This window comes from Petaurus breviceps, unplaced genomic scaffold (genome assembly GCF_028583685.1).
Source record: "Petaurus breviceps papuanus isolate PSGF00001 unplaced genomic scaffold, PetGlider_PUasm1.0 174, whole genome shotgun sequence".
NCBI lineage: Eukaryota > Metazoa > Chordata > Mammalia > Diprotodontia > Petauridae > Petaurus > Petaurus breviceps.
The window spans coordinates 31,437,674-31,445,942 of record NW_027185761.1 but is presented as its reverse complement, the minus strand read 5'-3'; the positions used below and the strand labels follow the sequence as shown (position 1 = coordinate 31,445,942).

Genomic DNA, 8,269 nt, shown 5'->3' with positions numbered 1-8,269 from the left:
TTTTTTTCTGGTAAAACCACTTATGCATTGTTGTCTTCTCTTCTGAGTGGTTCATTTTAGAAAGCCTCAAGTTTGTCTAGGAGATGACCGGAGACCGTGCTATATGAGGATTCCTTGGCAGACTTGGGGATCGATAGTTTAGAGAATAGGAAGACCTGGGCAGGGGTGGAGGGTGGTGTGATATGATAGCTATATTTAGGTGTTTGAAAGATTGTCATGGGAAAGAGGGAATGGTCTTGTAGCTTGTAGCTTGTTGACTGACTTTAAAAAATGGAGATCTTTGATTTTTAAAATATCATTTACTTTTCCCCAATGTATCCTATTTCCCTTTGCCCTCCCAGAGAGAGGGAACTTCCCCATCCTTACATCTACAAATTTAAAAAAAGGGGGAAAAGTTCAGCAAAATTACCTTCACATCACCTGCTTCTGACATAATATATAGTGTTCCTTACCCATAATGTTTAATCTCTTCAGAGTAGGAAAAATGACTCATTCTCATATTTCTTCTTTGGAGTCCAGCTTGATCATTATAATTTACAATATTTAATTTTAATGTTGTTTTTGTTCTTTCCATGTATTGTTATAGTTATTGCATGTATTGATTTCCTGGTTCTGCTTTTCATCAATTCACATAAGTCTTCCCATGTTTCTCTGTCATTAATCACATCCACTCTTTCTTCTAATATAGTAATATTCCAATATATTCTTATACCATAATTTGTTTAGTACTTGTTCAACTTTGCCCTAGAGGGCAGAACTAAGGAACAGTGGGTAGCGTTTCAGGGTGGCAGCTTTTGGTTTGGTGTGAGCAAAAAGTTGCTAAACAATTAGAGCGATCCTTGGGGCGGCTAGGTGGTTCAGTGAATAAAGCACCGGCCCTGGAGTCAGGAGGACATGAGTTCAAATGCGGCCTCTGACACTTGATACTTACTAGCAGTGTGACCTTGGGCAAGTCACTTAACCCCAATTGCCCTGCTTCCCCCCTCCAAAAAAAAGTTAGAGCTATGCAATGGGCTTCCTCAGGGATTAGTGGATTCCTCCCTACTGTTGGTCTTCAGGTGAAAGTGGGATGACTTTTCATCACTGATATTTCATAGTGTTCTCAGGTACCCTCTGGTTGGTCCAGATGACCTCTGAGGTCCCTTCCATCTCTGAGGTTCTCTAATTTAGAATCTTGACTAGAAATGTATTATAATTTGAACTGGAATGTGGCAGAAGTTTACTTTCTACCTGTGGGAAAAACTTACTAAGCCAGTAATGAAGAAAGATTCCAGGGTGAATATTTACCTACTTAGTAGAACAAGCTGTTTTCAGGCACTTGAGGCATTTTTAATTATATACCAATAACACACAGTAGGAACAGAGGCCCCAGCTGCTAATTAGAAAGGACTCATCCATCACTTAGACTTGAACTTCTTTGCCTTTCTCTTTTAGCCGCATTTCTTTTTTTTTCTTTTAAAATTTTTACTGATATAATTTATTGTTACATTGCCTAATTTCTTCTAGTTCCCCCTCCCTTCATGAGAGCCACTCTATATAACAAAGACTATTTTCTAAAGGACAAAAAAAGGATGAAGAGGAAAAAAAACTCTTAAAACTGATAAGCAGTGGTTTTAGGTTTTTTTTTTCTTATTCGGTTTGTAATTTTATTTATTCTATTTATTGGATTATTGAATCCATTCACGTGTAAAGTTAAAAGTTAGGTTTATATTTTTATCCTTGTCTCTAATATAGCTTTTTTTTTCTGAATTGAGATTAAAAAAAACATCTTTGAAGGATTTTTGTTTAAAGGATGTTTTTGTTTTGTTTGAAGGATTGATGTTTCTTAAGTTATTTTTATGTAATCTATTTTAAGGAAACCCTATTTCCATAGTTCTCTTCTCTTTACCTTTAAACTTCTCCATCTACTCCCTAGCTTGGTTATGGTTATGGATATAGTTAGAATGGTTAAAGGATATAAAGAGGCAGTTTTCAGAAGAAATCAAAACCATCAGATGAAAAAATGCTCTAAAGTAATTACTGATTAGAGAAATGCAAATAAAAACAATTCTGGGGGACCACCTCACACTTATCATATTGGCTAATGTGACAGAAAAGGAAAATTCAAATGCTGGAGGGATATGGAAATATAGGGGCACTAATGCATTTAAATTGGTTTAGCCATTCTGGAGAACAATTTAGAACTGTGCCCAAAGGACATACTCTTTGTGCACACTCTTTGACCTAGCAATACCACCTACTAGGTCTGCATCCCAAAGAGATTAAAGAAAAAGGAAAAGGGCATGCATATACAACAATATTTATAGCTGTTCTTTTTGTGGTGGCCAAGAATTGGAAATTGAGGGGACGCCCATCAGTTGTGGAATGATTGAACAAGCTGTGGTAAATAATTATGATGGAATACTATTGTGTTTATTAGGAAGACATATTCGAACTGATGCAAAGTGAAGTGAGCAGAACCAGCAGAACATTATACACAGAAACAGCAATACTAATTTAATGTTGGTTGATTATGAAAGACTTTAGCTACTCTGATCAATACAGTGGTCCAAGGTAATTCCAAAGGACTCATGATGAAAAATGCTATTTCCCTCTGGAGAGAGAACTGATGGAACTGAGTGCAGATCAAAGAATACTGTTTTTCGTTTTCGTGATTCTTTGCCTTTTCCCTCTCAACATGGCTAGTACAGAAATGTTTTGAGTGACTTCACTCAAAATGGCATAATGAGTATCATATTACTTGCCTTCTTAATGGGTGGAGGAGGGAGAGAATTTGGGACTCAAAATATTAAAAAAGAAATGCTACAAATAAATAGATGAAGAAATATTCTTCCATTCTCCCTGTCCCCTCTATTAGTCATCCTTTCCCCTAGTTTTTGGAATTTGCTTATTAATTTTTTTCATTCTTCCTTTTATGTAATTTAATTTTCCCTTTTTTTCTCCATTAGTTGATTAAAATCTTCCCTTCCTCTTCTCACCTTTAACTTATTTTGTTAGGTTTTAAGTATTCTGTGTCTTTCTGAAAAGGATTTCTTTATTTTGTTATCTTTTTTAGTTCTCTGTTTTTTCAATCATGGTCCTTATACATCTTTATTTCTTCTTTAGTCTGAGTTACTCATAGAATTAAGGCTTTTGCTCTTTTGCTTCTTTGGAGAGATTTGCTAAGGCAGATTCAAGTTTTTCAGTTCTGTCAATTATTTCTCCTGTGTAGGCCATACACTCTGCTTTGAAGATTCTTATTTCTTTCTTGGACCATTCAGAAACATTCTTCTGTGATTCCATACTCTCTTGGGAATCCAAAGTTTTTGCTCTCTTGGGAATGATCATGTGTTGCTTCATTTTCCTTTGTGTTGTTATATTTACTCAAAAATTTCTGGGTTTGTTTAGATGCCATCTTCCTTTCTGTTATTAATAGCTGACCTGTTGATTTATCTGCATGCACTCAACTTTTTAAACAGAATTTTCTTCTGGGATCTTTGGTAACTTTAGTCTTTTTTTTCTTTTATTCTGCTATAATTCAGCTTCTGATTCCTTTTCTTTTGATGAAAGGTTGGAACTCAAAGGTGTCTCTGTTTCTTCCCCACCACACTGGGGAATTCAGTTTCATTAGCTTCAGTCCCTATCAAGTGACGTCAATGAATACAGAGCTGGTCCCAGCTAGATCCTAGTCTCCTTTCCTTCTGGCCTGGTGTAGCACTCACACACTTGGCACCCTGCTTCAGTTCTCTCTTTTCTTTTGTTCAGTGGCTGAGTGTCTCAGGCAGACTAAACTTCTGATTTCCAATACCTCCAGCTCCTCTGTGCTCCTTAATCAGCAGTCTCTCACAATGCTATATTGCCATAGGATGTTTAATTTGGAAGCAGGTCTCAGTGCCACTTGGGAAGAGCCAGTTTCATCCCTTGGGGAGGGTGGCAGCAGCAGGGCCCAGTGCTCCTCTCAGGATGAATGAGACACTGGTGAATCCCCCTGGGTCTTGGAGTTCTGGAAGAAGCTGCTTGCTCTCCCCTCCTGCCACTGAGATGTCTCTTTTAGTTGTATTTCAAAGCAACCTAACTGCATGTCTTTAAAGCTTTATAGGAATTCCAACTTGTCACATGACTTCAGAGTGACCATCCCCTTATTATTCAAAGTTGTGGTTTTATGATATTAGAATTTCATCTTGCCCCCAATTCTCCTCTCCCTGGATGTACCCTTGAGTCCTATATAATTTCCCAAAGAGGTGACAGTAGATTAGAGAAACAGGACTGGTTAGATGTGAGAAGCAAGCAACCAACCAGTTAAGTATTCCCTAAATAATCAAGGACTGCCCTTACTTTCTTTGTGCAAAGGTGTGAGCTTGGGCTCTGATACTTCCTGACAGTAACTGTTTTGAAAGCATTTGAGAGAGAATAACCACCAGCTTTCCTAAGAACCCAAGCCTGGTGGAAGCTTGATGCTTCTTTTCATTCCTATATATTGAAAGTGTACTTGACTTTCTCAGCTTATTTCTGAGGGTGTAATTTCCTGACTGTCATTTAAACATCCAGGAGTTTGTCCTAGGTATTATATCATTAACCTTTGGCTCTTTAGGAGTGAGTGTTTATAGAATGAGATTCATTTTAGTGTTGAGCATTGACCCTTCGGTCTTATTTTTCTTTTGAAAAAAAAGTTTTAAAAAATTCCCTCTGCTATTCATTCCTCTGGGATGCACACTGACTTCTCAGCATTCACGTAGCTTAGTATGTTAACTTGAAGTTGCTGGATAGTAAGTAATCATTGGGAGTGAGCAGAGAGATGGCTTGGGCATTTTGAACAGAGTCAGAGTCAGACTCTAAACTTTTCTTTATGTGTTCTCTATTTTTTGCTGGTACAGACTCCTTTATGTTACATATATTGCATTTAGTTGACTGCCCATAGATCTAGAGCTAGGAAGCCTACAGGCCATCCAATCCAGCCCTCTCATTCTGCAGACAAAGGGCAGAGGAGGAGCTGGAGTGATTTGCCCAGTCAACCAGGTTTTAAGAAAAGAGATGTGAACTCAGATCCTTTTTTTCCTTAGTTAAGCTCTTTCCATTGTACCATGTTGTAGCAGGACAGTGGTTTTAAACAGAAGAACCAGTGGGAGATTTGTAGGTGAAATTAAATTTGGGCAGCCTCATCCTTAATAAGCAACTTATCATTTTCTACATTAATTTGGTCTTTGACCTTGGGAAATTCAAAGTTCATAAAAGGACTGTCCATGGTACCATGGTAGCTGTTGGAGCTTTCTTCATCACATTGTCGGTTGTATTGGCAAAGAATGAACCTCTCTCTCCTTCCCTCATTCTCCTCCCTAACTTCCTTCTCCTTCCTTTTTTTTTTCCTCAGAGTTGTTTTAATATACATTATTCGCAGTTTGGGGTATTTTTTCATTGAGAGTCTAAATCTTGGATCTCTTCTTTGAAAACTTCCTGTTCACATTTCTTTATTAGGGTTTTATTTTGAGTTTTATTACATATTAGTTTTAGTTTACATTTTGTTTTAGTTCTTGATCTATTTCTGTTTTTTTTTTTAAATTATTCTTTGGGGCTTTAACTGATATTTGAGATAGCCATTGCAAAATTAAACCTGAACATTAAATTTGGAATATAATTGCAATCATATATAGACACATATTAAATATGTATCTACATATTAAAGCTATTTCTTTCCTTCCTGAAGCAATGCTTCACTTAAGTACATGTACCTTTCTAAGGACTGTGAAGATAGAAGAATCTAACATTTATATAGTTCCTTCATGTTTGCAAAGCACTAGGCATTCAGTAACTTTTTTATTCTTATAACACTGGTGAAGTATTATAGATACTATAATCACTCCCCATTTTATAGATGAGGATACTGGGGGTTGTGTCTTGTCTGGGGTCACACATATAGCAAAGGTTTGAGGCTATATTTGAACCTAGACCTTATTGATTTCAGATCTAGCCATTACTCTGCACTGCTGCTGCCTTCAGAACCTCAGGCAAACCACTGGAGATTCTGGGCCAGTTTTTTTCTGGATGCTGTTTCTGATCTTCCCCATGTGGGATCTCTACATTCTCTAAGATTCTCTGCACACCCAGGAGCTCAGGGGCTCTGCTTTGGGCCACACTTTGGCTAATACAGGTTTCCTTCTTGTTCTGAGATCATGCATGTTCTCAGAGGAGATAGATGGGTCACCTCCAGAGGTGTTTGCGAACGGCCTCTGTCATTGTATGGCAGAGAGGCAGCAGTAATGCAGAGGAAAGAGGATGGTATTGGGAGTCAAAGCCCACCTTTGAACCTTGGCTCTGCTGCTTCCTTAGGGGCCCATGATTTTTCATTTATAAAATGGCAGTTGAATAGAAGGTGCATAAATGCCCCTTTCAGTTCTTCATCCTGTCCATGATCTTCTCCATGATCCAGGTTAACTAGAATAGCCAGGGAGTGCTTCATGGAGAAAGTGCAGCACTCTAACTGGACCCTGAATGATGGATAGGCAGGATTTCGAAGCTAGTGGAGGAAAGCAGCATCAGCTAAGATTCAAAAGTGGTGATAAGTGTGGCACTTTCCTGTCAGGAACAGGTGTGGTGATAGATAGTAAGGCAGTGTAGCATATTAGATAATATGCTGGCCTTTGAGTCAGGAAGACCTGGGTTTTAATCCTCCTTTATACACTTATTAGCTGTGTGCCCCTGGGAATGCCATTTCCCCTCTTTAAGCCTTAGTTTCCTCATCTGTAAAATTTGGGAGCTGAACTTGAGGGCCTCTTGGTCCTTTGTCTAACTCTGTCATCATATAAACCCCTAAAAGAATAGTGGGGAAGATAACTATGACTATAAAACTATATCTGTATCTGTACCTATTTGTCTAGGCGATCAGGGCTAAGTGACTTGCCCAGGGTCACATAGCTAGTAAGTATCAAGTGTCTGAGGCCAGCTTTGAACTCACTTCCTCCTGACTGAAGGACCAGTGCTCTATTCACCACACCACCTAGCTGCCCCATAAAGCTATATTTTTAAGTGACTAAATTCTTCATCATCAGATGACAGCCTGTAATTGAGTTGCTGTCATGGTCAAGGAAGAGGCTGTGATGGGTTGGAAGGCTTGTGTACACAGCTGTAATCATTAAGATATCTTTCATGCAGTGCATTTACTGGGAGTAGAAAACCAGAGTTCTAGTTCCAGATTTTTCATTGGCTTGACAGGTGACTTTGTTAATCTCTGAGTCTTTGTTTCCTGTTGCATGAAATGATAGATTTGGACTTGACCAGGGGTTTGTAACTAATTTTGTGTATTTGACCCTTTTGGTGAAGCCTATGAATTCCTCAGAATAACTTTTATTTTAAAAAATACTTTTAATGACATGTTTAAAGTTAAAAATAGTTTATTACTTTTATTTTCATTTAAGTATTTTTAAACTAATCTACCCCTTTAAAGTAACCTCCTACACCCATTGAGTAACTTAAAAAAATAAAAATAAATCCCTTGTTACATATCTATATAGTCTGACAAAACAAATGTCTGCTTTTGTTTCTTTCAGCATTTTAAATTCATCACCTCTCTGACAGGAGGTAAAATGGTGTCTTTCATCTCCATTCTTTTGGACTCATGGTGTATCATTGTGTTGATCAGAATTCTAAAGTCATTCAAAGTTGTTTTTCTTCATAATGTTGGTATTGTATAGTTGTCCTAGTTCAGCTCACTCCACTTTGTATCAGTTTTTAAAAGTCTTCCAAGTTTTCTTCAAAATTGTTTCTTTCATCTAAGCTAGAACAGAAGTTAACCCTCTGTGTTTACCAGAACCCTTTGGCAGTCTGGTAAAGACTATTGATCCCTTCTCAGAATAATGTTTTCAATTGAATAAGATAAAATGCATGGGATTATAAAATAAATCAGTTTTTTTTAAATACAGTTATCAACATATTAAAAAAAAAACCCAGTTTCTCTGATCCAAAGTTAAACCCCACCAGACTAGGGGATCCTTTTGACACTGTCATTCTATTATTCTTATTGTTTACGTGTTTGAAGACCTTTGCTACTATAGTGAGTGTGTGAAGGCATTGTCCCGATTCCAGACATGAAATTCCCTAAGGGACATGTAAATGTCCACTCATTATTTATAAAATGTTTCCGGTTTTTGGCCAGGGCATGCTCAAAAGTGACCTCTGGGTGTGTCCCAGTTCCTCTGTGGTGATTAGCTCTGGGATAGCTCATTATGTTTGTGATTGATAGAGGGAAGTCTCAGAGGACCATTGCTTTCCATTATTTTTTCTAAGGACTGAGCTCTGG

At 37.7% G+C, this 8,269-nt stretch overlaps 1 protein-coding gene across 1 annotated transcript in view; it reads left to right on the top strand.

The window, feature by feature from the left end:
* ITPR1 (inositol 1,4,5-trisphosphate receptor type 1) overlaps window positions 1-8,269 on the top strand; it is a 393,216-nt gene that overhangs the window by 27,868 nt on the left and 357,079 nt on the right. The window lies entirely within an intron of this gene.